General features: G+C 44.1%; 1 long non-coding RNA gene across 1 annotated transcript in view; it reads right to left on the bottom strand.

Annotated features, from left to right (window-relative positions):
• The window catches only part of LOC311433308, a 52708-nt gene that overhangs the window by 10622 nt on the left and 19461 nt on the right, over window positions 1-22625 (bottom strand). Inside the window, exon 2 of the long non-coding RNA XR_014690666.1 lies at window positions 11429-11581. This is a non-coding gene — a long non-coding RNA (uncharacterized lncRNA). The remainder of the gene's footprint in view (window positions 1-11428; window positions 11582-22625) is intronic.

Here is a 22625-nt window from a genome sequence, read left to right as displayed (position 1 = left end):
TCATCCAGCAAGGGAGTAGAAGTAGTAACATTTGATTTATCACAAATAGTTACGTGAGGAATGTAATAGCTGAAATTAGAAATATAAGCATAAATCCTAGAATACAAGATTTTTCTCCAAAATTATGTGCAAATGAGACTAAGATTTTCTAAAGTTAGCGTAGATCAGAAGTAATTCATGAATGAAAACAAAACAAGAACAAAACAAATGAAGTTCATTGAATGATTTATTTGGAAAATGTAATTTGTAGAGCTTTAATGGTGAGTTAAAATAGAAATAGTGATGTTTCCTGAACTGTACTGCATCTGCTGCATACATACAGCAAGCAAATCAACTGTGAGGCTAACATACAGTTATAATGTGCAGTTTGTAGCCTAACACTGTATAATTTCTAAAAGAGATGAAAAGAAGGAATGCAATCACTGGAATTGAGATTAACTAATAATAATTAATCCAATTTGAATCTTAATTGGAAAGGCATTTTCTTAATGTCCCTTATGGAAGAGAAAAAGGAAAAGAGACTGTATTTAAATGAGTTTTGAAATTAATGAGAGAGAGAGGGAAAGAGGGGATTTGCAATCCAGGCCTAATGCTGAGTTTGCTCCTACTCTTCAGATTATAGGAGATTATCACAGATCAAACCCCTTCCACAGTAAAGAACCTTTTAAATCCACCTCAGCATTGCCCTTATTAGGAATGAAGGAGAGAGGCTCCTTGCACTGGGATGAAAGAAACCCTTAATTCATATCTTGTCAGAGGAAAGGCATTTGCTTCAGCATTGAACCAGGTTAGTTATGGCTCTAATTTACACAGCAGCATGTCATCCTGGTGGAAGGGACGACACCTTTAAGTAATAACGAACAAGCATGCGTTGACAGAATAATAATCATGGAGTGAAAAGGTTACAGCAGAGACTGTGGTAAAGCTAAATGCCTGCTTTAATTCCATTGGGTGCCATAATATCAGGAGTCAGGAGCTGCACTTACAATATAAAATAACATTAGTGTGGCAATTAGGACTTAATGGTTTGTGGAGAGAAGTCTGCAAGACTTTATAAAAACATCCAAATTAGTCTGTATTCAAGTTTTACTTCATTCCCATTTTTTTCAGGCTGTATTGTCATCTCAAAGACAGAGTCCTCTTAAAACATACTGAAGAAAAGCCAGAGGCATCAAGGCAGCTTCTCAGTTTGTATACATGGGCACAATCTCGAGCAGACTTCTGCTAATTGACCCTAACTAAAGAATTCAACCTACAATGCCTATGGATAAAATTGCAGTCCTAGGAAAATACATTTGCTTGATAAAGGACAGGAAAACAAATGACTACATATACCATTGACCTGGTCTCTCTTCCACAAAGTTTTCCCCTCTCTGACACTGCATGAGACTCAAATTCTGGTCCCAGTGTTTAAAAACCACTAGAGAGAGCCTACAACACTTAGAAAAACAGAACTGAAATGGGAGCCTATTGGGTGAATTTAAACTGCACTAATTTTGTTAGGACTTCCCCAAGGCTGCAGAAGTATGAGACAGCACAGATTTCTGGGAAATAATCTGCATTTTTTTACAATTCAGAAAACCCTGGACTGAGACTGGGTGGATATTTCTCCATGCATGTGGGAGAAAGAAGACAAGCGAAAAAGGGGCTTGTTTTTTTGGATCAGCTGCACAGCGCAAATGTTTCAACTTCTGTGAAAATATATTTATTCAGTAGTCTCCATATATGACATGCACTCAAAAAAAAAAAAAAATAGTTTGCTACAGACTGTATAGATTTCAGGAACCAAATCAGAAGTAAAACAGAACTGTCTCCATTGCTGTCTGACCACCGTGTGGTTCTGACATCAGAAGACTGGATTTAAGCATAGCCCTTAGATCATTGGTAGCAACAGAGAAGCTCCACCTGATTTCCACAGGCATTTCCTAAAGTTTACAGTAAGAACTGGTGGAAATGAAGTATGGCATCACCTCTCCATTGATCTTTCTTCCCTTCTCTTTCTCTTTGTTTTGCCCACAGACATACAAATTTTCTGTTTCAATTTATTATGCTTCTTATCTCTGGTAGACGTGTAGATAGGAGTATATATTCTCTGCCTGGGACTGAAAGCTCAGAGACCAGACAGGACTGTATTGATCCACTTACTAATAGTGCAACTATCCTACTGGTTCCAAGGGAGATTTCAAAATGCACCTTTCTTTTTAGGACACACTTTCTGAAGGTTTGGTGTGAAACAAAGAACTATGTATATGTGTAGGTTTTTGTTTCTTTTATTTCTTTAAGTTTATGAAAACAAACAGATGATTTTTTAAAATAGACAAGAACTTTGGATGGTGCCCCTAGCTGTCTTTTAGGTATCTTTTCATTCTTCTTCTCAGTGGCAAGTGGGTACCTAAAAATCTTCAAAGATGAGGATACGTCATCTGAAAAACCAGCATGAGTCAGGTCAGTATGAGACAGAAAAGCAAGAATACAGCAAGATGGGGCAGGAAATGAGAGCTTATTGATTTATGTGCACAGCACCAATGCTTTGCACAGGTCTCTTCACTTTCATATTACATACACCCCTGTTACCACATGCTATCACCCACATACAGTCAGCAGTGGTTCTGGCAGGCTCCTTACTGCAGCTCCCTCCAGGGCACAACCAAGATGCTGAAGTGAGCAAACAGGGAATTCTCCCATGTTCAACTAAAAAAGAATCAGTTTTTGCAACTTTTCATGCAACGGGAGCAGTGCCCTGAAAATGAGAGGTGCATTTCAGGACAAATGTTCTCTAATAGTTCTCCTGCTATGAAGCACCCAACATGTTACATTCTTTTCACCTTTGGAGAGTGTTTTACAGTAAGGATGTGTTTGTGTGTCAGGCTTGGTTTACAAGAATTTCCTATAGCTTTTGTTAGACATTGGAACAGGCTGCCCAGGGAAGTGGTGGAGTCACCGTCCCTGGAAGTCTTTAAAAGATGTTTAGATGTAGAGCTTAGGGATATGGTTTAGTGGGGACTATTAGTGTGAGGTCAGAGGTTGGACTCGATGATCTTGAGGTCCCTTCCAACCTAGAAATTCTGTGATTCTGTGATTCTGTGATTCTCTTTCACGCTGTGCAGCAGAAGACTGGAAGACTGAAATGAAACACAAGCGTGATGAAGGAATTTCATCAGAGTTGGGTCTCTTTATGTTCATCCCTACCTGATACATGGGAATTTGAGTCTTTAATTGCTGAGTTTATCCCTTTCTCAGATATACCTTTTAACAGGGTATTCTGCTCCTCATTCTGACTGCTTTGTGGGATATGTAATAGATATACACTTATATGTATATACAGCCAATATACTCCTTTAAGTGAAGCAGGAGGGATTTATGTATTAAAATGCACAAATAATTGTACTCCTAACTTTGATCTCTGAATCAAGGGAAACAAAGTAGGCTTGTCCAACACAATCACTTGCAAATTACTTCACAGGGGAGCTCTTGGGGTTGTCTGCTAGAGTGCAGTGATGTGGATTTGCTGAGTCTTGGGGAATTTTAACATGTTTTGTTGTTAACCCTTTTAACTCAAATTTCCTTTGCCATTTTTTGGACAGCAGTTGAACACAGTGATATTTGGGTATCCCATACACAGGAGAACCTGGCAGAGGGGACAGAAAATGCAATTTGATTTCTTGTTTCAGTCTATAATATCACAAGAGTGGTTAGCTGAATAAAGACAAAACAGTTTGATGGCCCATACCCAGAACTATAACATGCTAGTGACAGAGGATATAAATTTACAGTTTGTACTTAACAAAGCACTAGTTATTCATGCAGAAATATGATAGACTCTTTGTACAGACTATCACAAAGCACTGAAATTATCACCTGAAGAACTGTTCCCAATCCTTCGGATTAATGACCACATTATCCTGTTATATTTTTGGTCCCACAGTATTGAATCCAGTATATTTGGACTTTCCTGTAAAACTGGACCTTGTCCACAAATCATGAAGCCCACTATGCTAACAGGAAAGACTCTCTAATCAAATGTCATTCATGGTTTTTCAACTTTGGATTATGATCATATCCTTGTTAGGACAGAGAGGGCATTTACAAAGGTAGCTATGCCACCTAATTGTGAAGATAAATAAAGAATAAGATTTACAAAAGCATCCAGATTATTGAGTCAACTCTCTAGATCCAGGAGGTGACTATTTAACACTTTAAACATCTCATTATTCATGTGCGCTTAACTGACTCCTGGTCTCATGTTCTCATGTTGTGGGTATAGAAGACTTAAAAATATGTATATTGTATCCCTACTCTTTGGGCACTGTCAGCTTTCCTGTCCTGTTGGAGCTAAAGATTTTATTATTATTATTATTATTATTATTAGTAGTAGTAGTAGTAGTAGTAGTAGTAGTAATTTATTTATTTATTTTACTCCAAGACAGAGATCATAGATTTAGAAAGCCTTAGATTTTGTAGAATAGCTGATCTTACTCTGAACAGCTCATGACCAAAATCAAAAATTATCCTCATTTCAGGTTCAAGTCTTACGTCTTTGAATGTGATCATCCCATAGTCTTCTGGTGCTGACAGACCACATGCAAAATCAAGTGTGAAATCATATATAAAACAGAATAATCTTTTCTTTATGGAAAGGAGAGGCTGCTTTAATTTCTGACAATGGGCAGTCACCTTGAAGTACTTACTGTATTTTAATTTTACAGACTGTTCAGATAACAGATTGATGGGAACAGTATAAATACCTAAGCTGAATCCATTAAATTGTTGGGGCTGATTTCTAGCTGAAAATATTTCAGTAAAAGAATTATACATTTCATTTAGGTAAATAATGATAGTATCTGCAGCTACTCTTGCTGACATAAAAATTCTAAGGGCTGTCACTCTACAAGCTTCAGGAAAAAAAATAATGGATCTGGTATCAGTGATTCTTATCATGACACTTGCTATATTTGGTGTCTTTCGTAAGGGTCCGAAACTTATATTATTCTAACAGATTGTCAGCTTCCATTAAAAATAATAATAATAAAGACTTTTCCCCTCTTGACCGAGGCAAAAAGATCTTTATTAAAATGATAAATCAGAAGGTAATTCACAGGCCAAATTTGTCATATTAGCACCATAATGTTTTGTGATTGGGTTGGAGGAAAAGGGACTTTTGAAAGGGATTTTTGAAAACTTGAGAGTGTTGATCCTTACCAGACTGGATCAGAAGGAAACCATATCCTTCTTCCATTCAGATTCTAAATCCCAGTTAAGTGTAGCCTGTTGCCTTTGTCTTTTACAGCATCTGGCAGAGCTGAGACCTAGCTATAGGACACTAAAATCAGAAGCTACAAGATGCCCACAAGGGCAGTGAGTCCTACTTGGAGCCTCCTAGGGAAGTCCATCACTGCATATGTTCCAAAAGTATGTTTAACTCAGTTCTGAAAGGGGAAAACAGCAAATTGACTCGTCACCTCTTGCTGTCAATATGCCATCTCTCAACGAAGTGTCACAGGCTGCACCTGCAGCTCCTCACCTCGGTGAGGGCTCTGCCATCCCTGCTTGCTAAGGCACTAACCGGATAGCATCCCTATGCCATGATGAGGTCATGGGATGTTATGGGACAGAAGATGGTTTAAGGTTAACCAACCCCTTCCAGAAGATTACAAATAATGAAATGAGGCAGGCCTGTGACAAGACACTTGGAACTCCAACAAGTGGAGGACAGCAGAGATCAGCCTCCTCTCCCTGAAGCTGCATGTGTGGATGGGGAGCACCCTGCTGAGGACAGGCAGTCCCTGGTGTGGGTATGAACAGGCTTGTGCTGAGGGTTTCCCTATCCATGGCTCTCAGAGCCATCTGCTCTGAATTAGACAGGATTAAAGACAGCATGGGTAAATCCCTTCTTGCTGTTTGTGCAACATAGGTTTATTACACGTGAAATAAGGTTTAGAGGCTAGGGCTGCATTTCTCACACGGTACAGACAGCCAGTTAACAAGAAGAGCTTCTAAAGTCAGGTAAAAAAAAAACAACATGTGGGAGATGGGACTTTCGTAGAAGGGCTGTTTTGATAGCCCCAGCACAGAAGAGAAAGAAAAAAAAAAAAATAAATAATAATAATAATTAAAAAAAAGCTCTGTGCAGGATTCTCTGTGGGCAAGAAAGGAGGAAATACAGTCAGTACAAATAGCACTGGATTCATAATCACTTTATGGAGAGGAAGGGTACATAAGGGGAACAGGCAAATCTGGAGAAATCTGGAGGCAATATGGCCTTAAGCACCATTCCTAACAGATCTTTAAAAAACACAAATGCCCATTTCCTTCTTGATTTCTCTAGGTACTTGCCTTGGCACTGGAGCAACAAAAAATACAAACTGTAGAGAAAGCCTGTTGTTGAGACAGTTTCAGGACCCTATATATTTTGTCAAACTCAAAATTATTTTTCTATATTTCTGCATGCATATTGCTCTCTGACATGCTGTCCTGAACCTAGTTGTCATTACCCACCATGGATGTCCAGCACTCAAGCTTGGGAGGGAAACTTGTGGCAGTAGATGTGGTTACTTATGATTTCTACACCTATAAAATGTCCCTTTGATGGAGGTAATCTTTTCTCACTCCTTTTCAAAACAGCTGCTGGCTCTGCCTTAAAACATGCCCACTTCTTTGAATGAAGAATACTGAAATATTGTAAGGGAAATATCAAGCAAACCATATGTAATCCAACAGACGTGTTGTTCCCATGCTTTATAAAGAGAAGCTAAAAAAATACAGTGCCAAGTGAAATCAAGCCATGTACCTGCCTCCTCAAATAACATACAGAGGAGAAGATGCTTTGCCATGTTACTTCCACACACAGTTCAATTCTTTAAAATTGAAAGCTCTCCTTGCTCTCCTAATTTTTGGGAGCAAAGAAGGGGGAATTGTGACCCCAGTGCCATGAAAGAGAATGGAGTAAAGTTAACACAAATGAAAATAAAAAGGGGGAAAATAATAACTATAGAGAAAGAAGGGACTAAAGATCTAGGAAAGAAAAAAAAAAAAAAAAAGTAGGAAAATGCCTTTTCAGATTCTGGACAAAAATAAGCCTTTATCAGTGAAATATGGGTATTATATTAGCAACGTTAAAAAAAAATTACACTGCTTCAAGGAAATTTTGAGACATGATTCTGACCTCTTTTATATGAGTGAAAATTAGAAGCAATTAAAGACAGTGGAATTATTACAGACTTTTTCTTGTAGACATTATACTGATTAGAACAAGAAGATTTTATTTTGACCCTTGTCAGAAAATACTGAATAATAAAATTAAAAATAGTTTATGTGAGTAAGCCATTCTGTCTGGGTTTATTTTTACTAATTTTTTTCAGGAAAATATTGCAGAACTGTGCAAAACAAAGCATTTTAGCTTCTTTTCAGAAATGAAGGAAGTAGTTTTCCTTTTTTTTTTTTTTTTTTTTTTTTTTTTTCTTTTATGAAATGAAATTAAATACAATTCAACAATTAAAAAGAAATTACAGTACAGTTTTAATTTGCATCCCAGTTGGAAAGGGATAATATTTTTTTTCAGTATCAAATTTTCATAAAACAATAAACCTACTTCCTACCTTTCTACCCAGTATTAATAAAGACATCTATATGGCTAATCAACATTTTTTTGTTGTTGTTGTTTGTCTTGTTTTTCAATCTCATTATCATTGACATTAAAAACAAAACAACAAAAAAAGTATATTTTTTTTAAATATAATTTTATATTTCCCATAAGACTTTTTCAGCCACATGACATTTTTTGGCAGACAGTGTACTGTGCTATGTGGTTTGTTTATGCTGCAAAGTTTAATAGAAACTATATATTTAATGTGTTTTGGCTGGTCCAGGCACCGAGCAGCTCTGTATAGGACATTATTAAAGCAGTACAAAGCTGTGCAGGCAAATCCTTTAAGTATGATATTCAGATTTTATGATCCTTGTGACAGTCATTGTCTTCTGTTTTACTTCTGTATGGGCTCCAGTGGTGATACAACACACATTTTCCTGCACACTAATGCAATACAAATAAGTTAACTGTATTACTTTATGGAATTTTGATAAAATTCTGTTGTCACATTCCAGTCAAATTATTAGAATAATCCTGGAAATGATAACCAAAATATTTCTAGATTCTGTTCACATTTGGGATCTCTACTTGTAAATCAAACAATGAAGTTTTTCAAAATATTTCTCATATGTTTTGGAAAGAAATTAATAATCTACCCATTATGATATTTTAACTGCTTATATGGTGCCAAGGTCATCCATAAATGGGGCAAGTAAGGTCAAATGAGATTTCTTACAGAATAAAGCAGACTTCAGACTGGATCAAAGCAATGTCAGTCTAACCTTGCTATATCATTTCTGACAATTTTAACAGCATTTTTACAGTAGCTCTGTCATTGTAAGCTAAATATAACCCCTTTGTTTGGCTTCACAATAAAATCTATCCAACAAGGTCTCACAGGCCTGGCTGAAGTCACCAGTAAACAACTCACTGGAGTTTGTTTACAGTGGGGAAAAACAAACAAACAAACAAACAAACAAACTCACACATTCAGGTCCTTCTGGCTAATAGACAGGAGGAAAATAAAGGAAAGATTGGTTATCTCTTTCATTGAGCAGTTTGCAGCCCAGATTGAAAGTTTCCATGGTCTGCTGCTAATTCTGTTAACTCCTTTCTGGAGGTCTTACTTAATTGCTAATCTCACGACATCTATGTAATCTTTTGATTCGCCTCCTCTTGCTTGTTTCTCTGATCTGGCTGTTCCTGTGGATGCTGACTGGTGTGTGGCAAAATGATGCCGTTGTCACTACCAATTACCCCTGGCAGGGAGTCCAGCCGAAGGCTGTCGTGGACCTAATGAGGTGTACCCAATCAGGAGAAAAATGTGGCTCCATTTCCATCCCCTGGGTGGTAACTTACTTTATAAGAGTGATCAATTCTTGGTTAGGTTAAGAAGTGGAAATAAACAAACCTGCATAATTACCCTGTGTGATCTCCTGCACAGCCGGGGTAGAGAGGGAATTTGGCAGCCCAGAGAAGCACTGGAAGATCCATGGGCTGAAAGTCCTTTTACACGCACTGTGTTTGTCTTTCCTATTTAATACTCGCATTTGTACCAAATAACAAGGGACATTAGGCTTGATTCTGCGCTTATGAAAAGTAATGAAAAATTCCTACTGTCTTCAGGGAGAGCAGAAGCAAGAGCTTTGCCAGGACTTGGTGCTGCTGCATGCTCATTAGATGAGACTGTAGCAGGGGCACTGTTTAGGAAAAATATAAAATAAAGAGGATCAGAACACTTAGACTGGGATTCATCTAAAGCTTAAGTGCCTAATGTAGATCTGTTTCTTAGGCTTCCTCTGCAGCCATTGTGCAGATAAACAGGCAGTGATAGGTAGAGGGTAAAAAACAGCTTGCTTTTTTGGCTCTCTGTGTCAGCTTTGATCTTTCCTGGCAAGCTACCTACTGGCACTTGATGCTGTGACTGTACACGTTTGCTCATTCTTCCTCTCAAGTGGAAAATCATTCCGTGCAGGGAGAAAACAACAAGAATGCATGACACAATCCATGTAAAAACACAGATAAATTCTTGGTTTCCTATTATATCCTGCAGGAAGAAAAGTCAGGAAGAGTTTGACAGAGATGTGTTTGTCTTACTCAAAGTAAGAGTGCCTTGCTATAAATCACATTTACCGGCAGCCAGCCTCTACTGAATAGTACAGTTACTCACAAAAGAGTTGCATGAAGGATATTACAACAGGATTAATGCATAAAGCTTTATTAGTGGGGCCAGAAGGTGAAGTATGCATCAACTTCAAAGTTACTGAAGGTATTAAAAAATAAGAGGAAATGGGAGAAAGAGAAAAAAGGCAGAGCAAGGCAGGACAAGGCTCTTCCTGAGGCCAAATGAGAGTCATCACCAGGCAAGCTTCCCCCTCTGTGGTCTCTCCAGCACGGCAGATTGTGATAGTGACAGTGACAAACCATCATCATCCTTGTCCACCAGCACTCTATACCTTCCTTCAGGACCTGCTCTAGATCCTGTGAGCTGTTCTGATTCATGATCCATTCTGTGCTGACTGGGCACAGACATTGCACGTGGACTGGTGCTAAGCTTTTTTTGAATGTATTTGATTAGGTAATCCAGAACAGGTATCCAGATGATTCCTGTCTACTTTATTGTGCTCTAAGTTTTGGCTTTCCCTAATAAAAACTAAAAGATGTAAGAAGAGGTGTAGGAAAGGGGCAGGAAGGGTTGATTATTAATGTCAATGGCAATTGCGTCCTATGAAAGTCACCCAAACAAGTGGTATCTGGGCTTGCAGGCCCAGGGCCACAAGTAAAACCATGAGAGAACAACAGCATAAAACAACAGAAGAAAAATATTGCCCTGGCCACTCTAGAAAGCACTGCCACAAGAGCCCAGGTGAAAAACTGCAGGGAGCTGTGAGCATAGGCAGGCTGCAAAGCAGCACGTGGAAAGTGCTCAGCTTCAAAGTGATTACAGCAACTAAGGCACAGTGCAAGAATAGAATGTGTTTTCGCTAGAGATATCTATATTCCAGAATATAGAATAGAAAAACAAAACAAAACAAAACAAAAAAAACTACCAAATACACTGTTTGCAATTCTGAAAATTGCTGCAATCTGGCTTCCAAAGTTTCTAAACAGCAAATGTTTATATTTTCAATTAAATTAAATTGACAAAAGTGTCGTATTTTCTTTCCTTCAAAATTAAATTTTAAGGGTATTTTATGAGTCTTTCTTTTGCTTAAAACAAAATGAAAACTGGAAAAAAAAATATTTGTCATTTTCATTTCCGCACTTAAAAATCAAGTCATTGAGCTGAAATCAGCTTTAATGGAAAATTTTCTGAAGAAAAGGTTGTTATAATGTGAAAATATTGAAACTATTTGAAGTTTATGCTGATTTTTTTTTCTTTCCCATTTACATGTTTTACTCTTTAATTCACCTTAACCATCTGCAACGGACCTTCAAATATGAATTCATGTCTTCACATATACATAGCCTGCTTTTTTGTTGTTATTCCTTTTCTTCCAATAATGCTCTCTCCTCTTCCTTCTTGTCAAATTCTCTTCACTTTCTTTGAAGATCTCTTACCCTTATCTCTTTTGCAACATGTCTAAGGCAAAACATTTAGAACTTATAATACAAAAAAGCACACCTACATGTGTCAGTGAGACAGAAACCTCTCAGCACTCATGCCCTATCCCTGAGTGTTCAAGGCCATGCTGCATGTTTTTTTGGGGCAGCCTAGTCTAGTGAGAGGTGTCCCTGACCATGGCAGGGGGGTTGGAATTGGATGATCCTAAGGTCCCTTCCAACCCAAACCATTCTATGACTCTAATTCCCTAGGGAAATCTGATCAGATTGCATTCTCACCTTGCGAAATATTCTGAATGAAGTAGTCCTTTTCCTCACAGGAAAAGGTTCTTCCTTCATCAGGGCACCAGACCTACTCTCTTCTTTCATAAACCAAGTGGCAAAGGTGTATAATTCTTCTCCCAAACAATTCAGTTTTTCTTCTTAGGATACCTATATATAGAGAGAGAGGTGGCCATTGGTTAGTAAGTCAGGAAAACATAACTAAATGAAATTATTTTGACCTCAATGAATAACTAAGTTTTTGGACACTTTGCAAAACATAAGTTTTGCAAAAACTTATAGTATTCCACTTTCTCTAGAAGGGGTGCACAAATTCAGTGGCAGAGCCAAGTCCTCTGATGTCTGAGTAGATTGCATATTGCATATTGTATTGCATATTGCATTTTGCCGAGGCGATCGGCTCCGGGGCAGACGCGTTCTGCAGCGGAGCGGGGGATCGGGCCAGGCAGGGCTAATTTTTTCCGGCATCGAGCCTACTTGAGGGAGCCGCCAGGACCCGGCAGCCCTCGTGAGGGAGGCTGACGAGGCGAAGGCGGAGCCAGCAGCGCCCCCTCCCCAGCCATTCAAAAGCTGCCCCTAGGGAGCGCGAGCGACCAGGAGCGCGGCGACCAGGGCGGGCAAACAGGGCGTGGTGCGGCAGTTCGCGCAGGCAGGGCGCGCAGGAAGGGCAGAGCGCTCCCCCTACACACAAACAACACCTCGTTAACAACAGCCGTAACTAGGCGATAATGGTCGCCACCAGGCACGGCGCGCTCTCCAGAAAGTCGGTACACACGCAGACCGACTACCCGTTAAAAAATGCCGCAGTTCAGGTCACCGGATGCAAGGAGTGTCTGAGCCTGTTGCTGCCATCGGCGGGAGGCAGAGAAACTGTGTGCGTGAGGTGCGAGCAGGTGGATGATCTGGTCCGCATGGTGGCGGAGCTCAAGGAGGAGGTGGAGAGGTTGAGGGCCATCAGGGAGTGTGAGCGGGAGATAGACTTCTGGAGTAACTCCCTGCAGGGCCTCAAGGGGAGGTGCCGAGGTGAGACTCCTCAAATGGGGGTGGACCCCCTACCCTGTCCCCGTCGGGCAGAGGGAGGGGATCTGGGAGCTGAGGAGGAATGGAAACAGGTCCCTGCTCGACATCACAGGCGATCCCCTCCCCTTCCGGCCCCACCTTCCCAGGTGCCCTTACGCAACAGGTTTGAGGCCCTAGAGATTGAGAGGCCGGTGTGTGAGGAAGAGGTAGCAAATGTTCCCAGGAGGATGCCTGGGGCGAGGAGGTCAACTCCGTGCCTCAGGACTGCCTCCACCAAGAAAGACAGGAGGGTTATTGTTGTTGGTGACTCGATTCTTAGGGGAACAGAGGGCCCTATTTGTCGGCCTGACCCTACCCGTAGGGAAGTCTGCTGTCTCCCTGGGGCCAGGGTCAGGGACGTTGCCAGGAAGCTTCCTAACCTAGTACGCCCCTCTGACTATTACCCCCTTTTGATAGTCCAGGCGGGCAGTGATAACATCGAAGAGAGGAGCCTCAAGGCTATCAAAAGGGACTTTAGGGGACTGGGTCGGTTAGTGGATGGAGCGGGAGTGCAGGTGGTGTTTTCATCCATCCCTATGGTGGCAGGGAGGGGTTCAGAGAGGACACGGAAAGCCCACCTGTTAAACACATGGCTCCGGGACTGGTGCCAACGCAGAAATCTTGGGTTTTTTGATCATGGGGCACTTTACTCAGCACCTGGCCTGATGGCCGCAGACGGGTTCCTATCTTTTAGGGGAAAAAGGATCCTGGGCCAGGAACTGGCAGGGCTCATTGAGAGGGCTTTAAACTAGGTAGGAAGGGGGATGGGGCTGAGGCTAGGATTGTTGGGGCTGTGCCAGGGGGAACAATGGCAAGGCCAGGGGATAAGGCAATGGCCCAGCTGAAGTGCATCTACACCAATACACGCAGCATGGGTAACAAACAGGAGGAGCTGGAAGCCATCGTGCGGCAGGCAGGCTACGACTTGGTTGCCATCACGGAGACGTGTTGGGACCAGTCTCATGACTGGAGTGCTGCAATGCCTGGGTATAAGCTCTATAGAAGGGACAGGCAGCATAGAAGGGGTGGTGGTGTGGCTCTCTATATTAGAGAGTCTTTCGAGGTTGTAGAACTCGAGGTTGGGAATGACAAGGTCGAGTCCCTTTGGGTTAGGATCGGCAGGGACAACAAGGCTAGTGTCCTGGTCGGGGTCTGCTATAGACCGCCGAACCAGGATGAGGAGACGGATGAGGAATTCTACAGGCAGCTGACAGAGGTTGCAAAATCATCAGCTCTTGTACTCGTGGGGGACTTCAACTTCCCTGACATATCCTAGAAGCACAACACAGCCCTGAGAAAGCAGTCTAGGAGGTTTCTGGAGAGCGTGGAAGATTGCTTCCTGACGCAGCTGGTTAGTGAACCTACCAGGGGTGGTGCCCCGCTAGACCTTCTCTTCACAAACAGAGAAGGACTGGTGGAGGACGTGATCGTCGGGAGCTGTCTTGGGCAGAGTGACCACGCAATGGTGGAGTTCACTATTCTTGGCGAGGCCAGGAAGGGGACCGGTAAAACTGCTGTATTGGACTTTCGGAGGGCTGACTTTGAGCTGCTCAGGACACTAGTTGGTGGAGTCCCTTGGGAGGCGGTTCTGAAGGGCAGAGGAGTCCAGGAAGGCTGGGCGCTCTTCAAGAGGGAAATCTTAATGGCGCAGGAGTGGTCTGTCCCCACGTGCCCAAAGACGAGCCAGCAGGGAAGAAGACCAGCCTGGCTCAACAGAGAATTGTGGCTTGATCTTAGGAGAAAAAAAGAGGGTTTATAATCTTTGGAAAAGTGGACAGGCCACTAGGGAGGACTTTAAGGATGTAGCGAGGCTGTGCAGGGACAAAATTTGAAAGGCCAAAGCTCATCTGGAGGTCAATCTGGCTACTGCCGTTAAAGACAACAAAAAATGTTTTTATAAGTACATCAACACAAAAAGGAGGACTAAGGAGAATCTCCATCCTTTACTGGATGCGGGGGGAAACTTAGTTACAAGAGATGAGGAAAAGGCGGAGGTGCTCAATGCCTTCTTTGCCTCAGTCTTTAGCGGCAATACCGGTTGTTCTCTGGATACCCAGTACCCTGAGCTGGTGGAAGGGGATGGGGAGCAGGATGTGGCCCTCACTATCCATGAAGAAATGGTTGGTGACCTGCTACGGCACTTAGACGTGCACAGGTCGATGGGGCCGGATGGGATCCACCCAAGGATACTGAGAGAATTGGCAGAGGAGCTGGCCAAGCCACTTTCCATCGTTTATCAGCAGTCCTGTCTATCGGGGGAGGTCCCAGTTGACTGGCGGCTAGCAAATGTGACGCCCTTCTACAAGAAGGGCCGGAGGGCAGACCCGGGAAACTACAGGCCTGTCAGTTTGACCTCAGTGCCAGGGAAGCTCATGGAGCAGATCCTCTTGAGAGTCATCATGCAGCAATTTCAGGGCAAGCAGGTGATCAGGCCCGGTCAGCATGGGTTTATGAAAGGCAGATCCTGCTTGACGAACTTGATCTTCTTCTATGACAAAGTGACGCGCTGGGTGGATGAGGGAAAGGCTGTGGATGTGGTCTACCTTGACTTCAGCAAGGCTTTTGACACCGTCTCCCACAGCATTCTCCTCAAGAAACTGGCTGCTCTTGGCTTGGACTGGCGCACGCTTCGTTGGGTTAGAAACTGGCTGGATAGCCGGGCCCAAAGAGTCATGGTGAACGGAGTCACATCCAGTTGGAGGCCAGTCACTAGTGGCGTCCCCCAGGGCTCGGTGCTGGGGCCGGTCCTCTTTAATATCTTCATCGATGATCTGGACGAGGGCATCGAGTGCACCCTCAGTAAGTTCGCAGATGACACCAAGCTATGCGCATGTGTCGATCTGCTTGAGGGTAGGAAAGCTCTGCAGGAGGATCTGGATAGGCTGCACCGATGGGCTGAGGTCAACTGCATGAAGTTCAACAAGGCCAAGTGCCGGGTCCTGCACCTGGGGTGCAATAACCCCAAGCAGAGCTACAGGCTGGGAGAGGAATGGTTGGAAAGCTGCCAGGCGGAGAAGGACCTGGGAGTGATGGTGGATAGTCGGCTGAATATGAGCCAGCAGTGTGCTCAGGTGTCCAAGAAGGCCAACGGCATCCTGGCTTGTATCAGGAACAGCGTGACCAGCAGGGCTAGGGAGGTGATCGTCCCCCTGTACTCAGCTCTGGTGAGGCCGCACCTCGAGTACTGTGTTCAGTTTTGGGCCCCTCGCTACAAGAAGGACATCGAGGTGCTTGAGCGGGTGCAGAGAAGGGCGACGAAGCTGGTGAGGGGCCTGGAGAACAAGTCCTACGAGGAGCGGCTGAGGGAGCTGGGCTTGTTCAGCCTGGAGAAGAGGAGGCTCAGGGGTGACCTTATCACTCTCTATAGGTACCTCAAGGGAGGCTGTAGCGAGGTGGGGGTTGGCCTGTTCTCCCACGTGCCTGGTGACAGGACGAGGGGGAATGGGCTTAAGTTGAGCCAGGGAAGTTTTAGGTTAGGTGTTAGGAAGAACTTCTTCACTGAAAGGGTTGTGAGGCACTGGAACAGGCTGCCCAGGGAAGTGGTGGAGTCACCATCCCTGGAAGTCTTCAAAAGACGTTTAGATGTAGAGCTTAGGGATATGGTTTAGTGGAGGGCTGTTAGCGTTAGGTTGGAGGTTGGACTCGATGACCTTGAGGTCTCTTCCAACCTAGAAAATTCTGTGATTCTGTGATTCTGTACTCTGCCAGTTAAACCCTATTCACAGAGAGCTGAAAACAAACCCATGACTGTGACTCAAGATCACATATCTTCAGAACAGCTCTTCTTCCATGTTACAGCTAGTGAACAGCATGTGAACTACTGTTCACAACCATTCTGGCTCTTCAAATGTTCTTTCCCAAATTCTTTTGCTGGGCTCAGAGTATAAGAAGACCTTAATGGTGTTTCTACTCCTGTAAAAAAAGTTCAGTTATCATAATCAGTCATGACTCAGCTCAACAGACCATAATCCACCGTGAAGGTACAATGCAATTAAGACCTTAAAAGGGAAGAAGAAAGAGAAAGAGATGGAGATTTGCCATTAACAGACACTACATCCCTCTGTACTCAGTGTTTTAAATATGTTTGTTGGAATTATAAACTATGTACACGGTAATAGCATTGCTGCTGCTGACCTTGCAAAGTACAGCTCTGCTTTATGAATCAATCATCACAGCTTGGAGCAAGAAGGAAAATAAAATTGCAGAGAAAAATTTGAGAGAGAAGGTGAATGAGAAGTATTTGCTGTATATGAGGACAGTGGTTCTGAATTAAGCAGAATTTGTTGGTTTACTCCTATAAGGCAAAGCCATGAAGATCAGCAAAACCCAGACATAAAAGTAGTCACATTGACTGGAAGAGGTTAGGAATTAGCACCTAATAACACATCAGAGGGCCTCAAGAATTAAAGGGAAGAAGAAAACTTTTTAATGGAGGAAAGGACCTTTCCAGCTGACTTGGTCTGGTGAAAAGAGCTTGTGTGATCTTGTCCTCAATTTTACCTCTGAGCAGGAGGAGCCCCTTGCTCAGCCACCATCACAGTGCTATGGATACATGTAACCCTTCTGCTGGAGTTGCCTATTTTATCAATTCAAATGGCTAGTGGAAGAAACGCTTCTGTATTTTTATGTTTGCATATTTCCTATTCTACTGGGTATTCAGACAGGCTCACAAGAACGGCCTTAAATGAATTAGTAGGCAAATTGCTATGCATACTGGAAGATCAGAAAGAAAATGTAAAAGAGAAAAATATACATTAACGATGTCTGCCATAAACAAAGAACTGCTTTTTTGTTTTCATATCTTCAATTACTCGTATGGGGTAAGGCAAAAAGAAGAAATTAAGCAAACAATTCTTATGAAGATGTACAACACATACATTTCCTCTTTAACATACTACATCTAAAATGAGCATAAAATGTCATTGCTCTAATAGACAGCAAGGTCTTAGGAATGTGAAGATGCAAATTACAGGAAAGTGTTAGCAGCTGAGTGGTCACATTTATGACTTTACAACACCTGAGATTCCTTTACATCACTACTGTTGTGGAAAGATGAACACTAATAAAAGCCACCTGCCCCTCTGCGTTTAGGAGGTTTACTCAAAACTAGAAGAGATATGCAGGAACAGATTGTTTAAAATTGAAGAATACCTTCCCCCTAAATAATGATTATAATAACACTTTGACGTGTTTTAATTGAGAAATTTCAAAAAGATGTGTGCTTATTTTTCCCAATATTTTGTCCTGGTTTCAGTTAGCACAGAATTAATTTTCTTCCTAGTAGCTGGTGGAATGCTGTGTTTTGGCTTAGAATGAGAAGAGTGCTGATAACACCCCGATGCTTTAATTGTTGCAGAGCAGTGCTTATACTAAGCCAAGGACATCTCAGCCTTTGCTCTGTCCTGCCAACGGGCAGGCTGGGGGGGGTGCAGTAAGAGCTGGGAGGGGACAGACCCAGGACAGGTGACCCAAACTAGCCAAAGGGGTATTCCATACCATCTGACGTCATGCTAAACAATATATAGGGGTGGCTAGCCGGGGGGAGGGGGCCGGACTGCTCGGGGTTAGGCTGGGCATCGGTCAGCGGGTGGTGAGCAATTGCATTGTGCATCACTTGTTTGTACATATTATTAGTAGTAGTACTATTATCATCATTGTATTATTATTATTATTATTATTATTATTATTATTTTCCTGTCTTATTAAACTGTCTTCATCTCAACTCACGAGCTTCACTTTCCATTTCTCTCCCCCGTCCCAGAGAGGGAGGGGGGAGGGTGAGCGAACGGCTGCGTGGTGTTTAGCTGCCAGCCGGGTTAAACCACGACAGTCTTTTTGGCGCCCAACGTGGGGCTCGAAAGGTTGAGATAACGGCAGATCTGACCAGAGTGTGTTAAACTAAAATTGGTATAAGTATTAGACCTGCTTAATAGTCACTTGTCATAATGCTGATTGCTTTAATCTCAACTGTGCTGCGCCTGTTTTCCAAATTGAGTATTATAGCACGTTATTTTCCGTATGTGCTCTCTGTCATGTTGTTTATCCTCTCCGGGCCCTGGTTTCAGACCGTTATGGTACTGTGTGTTGTATCAGTGGCTTATGAGATGATGAAATATCTGGCCATGACTCTAACCTGGTATTTGTACTCAGTAACATCTTCGATTCTATACTTTGGAAACTGTATTTTGGAAACTATTAGCAATTGTATCTGTTGCCTTTTTCCATTAGGGAGTCAATCTGTGGAGGGGAAAGGGGAAGATAATTTTTCTTACTTAATCACTCTCCCTTTCTCCTTCACCACCCCTGTACCCTCCTTGATCACTCTCCCTTCCTCCTTCACCACCCTCTTATCCTCCGAGTTTATTACAATAGCTCTCCAAGATATTGAATATCCTTGGGATACTCAGACCAGCATAGTCCTGTTGTTCTGCCTCCTGAATGCACTTCAAGTTCTGCTTAAAGTTAAACAACTACTTAGGAAGCTCATCCGGAGATCTGCCCGGAGGCAGTATAGTTGTGGGTGGCAGGGAGTATGGGTGGATATGGGCAGGCATCTAGAGCAGTTGGCACCCCCAGTGTGTTGGAAATTCACCCCTGAACAATGGCAAAATCCTCAAAAACTGGCAGAATGCTTGAAAAAAAGGTGTAATGATTCTGGCAGTTCCAAAGTAACACAAATCATTGTAACGTGCTGGGGCCTGGCTCATGCCTATCGAGCTGCCATTGATACTGCTGTCAACTTAGTGACAGACCCTGCGGCCACTCCAAACCCTGTGACAGATCCAACGGCCACTGTGACCCCTACGGTGGATTCTGCAGCCGCTCCAGTCCCAGCTCCTGCAGCCGCTCCAGTCCCAGCTCCTGCAGCCGCTCCAGTCCCAGCTCCTGCAGCCGCTCCAGTCCCAGCTCCTGCAGCCGCTCCAGTCCCAGCTCCTGAAGCTGCTCCAGTCCCAGTTCCTGCAGCTGCTCCAGTCCCAGTTCCTGCAGCCGCTCCAGTCCCAGTTCCTGCAGCCGCTCCAGTCCCAGCTCCTGCAGCCGCTCCAGTCCCAGCTCCTGCAGCCGCTCCAGTCCCAGCTCCTGCAGCCGCTCCAGTCCCAGCTCCTGCAGCCGCTCCAGTCCCAGCTCCTGCAGCCGCTCCAGCTCCAGCTCCTGCAACTGCTCCAGTCCCAGCTCCTGAAGCTGCTCCAGCTCCTGCAGCTGCTCCAGTCCCAGTTCCTGCAGTCGCTCCAGTTCCAGCTCCGGCCGCTACTCCAGTCCCAGTTCCTGCAACTGCTCCAGTCCCAGCTCCTGAAGCCGCTCCAGCTCCAGCTCCTGAAGCCGCTCCAGCTCCAGCTCCTACTGCTGCTCCAGTCCCAGCTCCTGCAACTGCTCCAGCTCCAACTCCAGCTCCTGTAGCCGCTCCAGCTCCTGTGGCCGTGTCAGAGAAACGAGCTGTAGCAGTGCAAGTTGACCCTGCAGAGGGCATTCCAACCCCTGTGGCAGACCCTGTAACAAAGTCAGAGAAACGAGCAGTAGCAGTGCAAGCTGCCCCTGTAGAGAAAGTGAAAATATGGTATAGAAATTCAAGTCGTTTAGAACGCAGAGAGTCTTCTGCCAATCCAGGTAAGGCTTCTGCCAAAACTAAGTATAGAGATGACGAAGATGATGACGACGCTGGGCCGTCAAGGATTCAGGAGGAGGAAGATGAGGATGCCGAAAGAGCAACAGTAACTACCCGAAGCCTAAACGAGCGCGAGCTACGAGATGTGCGAAAAGATTTTGGTCGCTGTATAGGTGAGCAGCTTGTCACCTGGCTGCTCCGGTGCTGGGACTCTGGAGCCAATTGTGTGGAATTAGACGGCAGGGAAGCCAAGCGGCTGGGATCCCTTGCTCGAGACGCCGGCATTGACAAAGCAATTGCAGATGGAGCACGACCCACCAGCCTCTGGAGGCGTCTCCTCTCAGCTGTGAGGGAAAGGTATCCCTTCAAGGAAGATATTTTATGTCTACCAGGCAAGTGGACCACTATGGAGAAGGGAATCCAGTACCTGAGGGAATTAGCCGTACGGGAAGTGATTTATGAGGATCCAGACCTCAAACAAACATCCACAGATCCAGATGAAGTCAAGTGTACACGACCCATGTGGCGGAAGTTTGTACGGAGTGCACCATCATCATATGCCAGCTCATTGGCAATAATGGCCTGGAAAGAGGATGAGGAACCCACAGTGGGTGAAGCGGCTAAACAACTCCGGCAGTACGAAGAAAGTCTCTCCTCTTCCTTACAGGCCTGCGTCTCAGCTGTGGAGAAACTTTCTGAAAAGGTTCACCAACTTGAAGAGAATCTATTGTCCTCCCCACCTGAACCAACCAGTGCCCACCGACCAAAGGAGAACACTTGGGAGAAACTTTCTGAAAAGGTTCACCAACTTGAAGAGAGATTATTCTCCTTCGCACCTGTACAAAGCAGTGTCTCAGCTGTCAGGGGTAGGCGTTCACCCACACAAGGAAGACGATATGGTGGGTACTCACCCCGTGCCACCCTGTGGTTTTACTTACGAGACCATGGAGAGGACATGAGAAAGTGGGATGGAAAATCTACCGCGACCCTAGAGGCACGGGTACGTGAGTTGCAAAAGAAAACAATCAGGAAAAAGGGATTCTCCGAAAAGTTTGCTGCTCCAACTTCCAGCAGACAGTCCTTCAAACACAGAAACGAGGAAGATTCTGACCAGGATTAGGGGGGCCCTGCCTCCAGCCAGGGGGAGGAAAGGGACAATCGAGTTTATTGGACTGTGTGGATTCGATGGCCTGGCACATCACGCGCACAGAAGTATAAGGCTTTAGTAGACACCGGTGCACAATGTACTATAATGCCATCGAGCTATAAAGGACCAGAGCCCATCTATATTTGTGGAGTGACAGGGGGATCTCAGCAGTTGACTGTATTGGAGGCTGAAGTGAGTCTGACTGGGAATGAGTGGGAAAAGCACCGCATTGTGACTGGTCCGGATGCTCCATGTATCCTTGGCATAGACTATCTTAGAAGAGGATACTGCAAGGACCCAAAAGGGTTCCGGTGGGCTTTTGGTATTGCTGCCTTAGAGACAGAGGGCATTAAACAATTATCTACCTTGCCTGGTCTCTCAGAGGACCCCTCTGTTGTGGGGTTGCTGAGGGTCGAAGAACAGCAAGTGCCAATTGCTACCACAACTGTGCACCGGCGGCAATATCGCACCAACCGAGACTCCCTGATTCCCATCCATAAGCTAATTCGTCAATTGGAGAGCCAAGGAGTGATCAGCAAGACTCATTCACCTTTCAATAGTCCCATATGGCCAGTGCGAAAGTCTAATGGCGAGTGGAGACTAACAGTGGACTATCGCGGCCTGAACGAAGTCACGCCACCACTGAGTGCTGCAGTGCCGGACATGCTGGAACTTCAGTATGAACTTGAATCGAAGGCAGCCAAGTGGTACGCCACAATTGATATCGCTAATGCATTTTTCTCCATCCCTCTAGCAGCAGAGTGCAGGCCACAATTTGCCTTCACTTGGAGGGGAGTCCAATATACTTGGAATAGGCTGCCCCAGGGGTGGAAACACAGCCCTACCATTTGCCATGGGCTGATCCAGTCTGCACTAGAGCAGGGGGAAGCTCCTGAACACCTGCAGTACATCGATGACATTATTGTGTGGGGTGACACAGCAGAGGAAGTTTTCGAGAAAGGGAAGAAAATAGTCCAAATCCTTCTGAAAGCCGGTTTTGCCATAAAACAAAATAAAGTCAAAGGACCTGCACGGGAGATCCAGTTTTTAGGAATAAAATGGCAAGATGGACGTCGTCAAATCCCAATGGATGTGATCAACAAAATAACAGCTATGTCTCCACCAACTAACAAAAAAGAAACACAGACTTTCCTCGGTGTTGTGGGGTTTTGGAGAATGCACATCCCAAATTACAGTCTGATTGTAAACCCACTCTACCAAGTAACTCGTAAGAAGAATGAGTTTGAATGGGGCCCTGAACAACGACAAGCCTTTGAACAAATCAAGCAGGAAATAGTCCATGCAGTAGCCCTTGGGCCAGTTCGAACAGGACCAGATGTAAAGAATGTGCTCTACACTGCAGCCGGGGAGAACGGCCCCACCTGGAG

The sequence above is a fragment of the Aythya ferina genome (genome assembly GCF_964211825.1).
Source record: "Aythya ferina genome assembly, chromosome: 3".
Lineage (NCBI taxonomy): Eukaryota > Metazoa > Chordata > Aves > Anseriformes > Anatidae > Aythya > Aythya ferina.
This window is presented reverse-complemented; position numbering and strand designations above follow the sequence as displayed.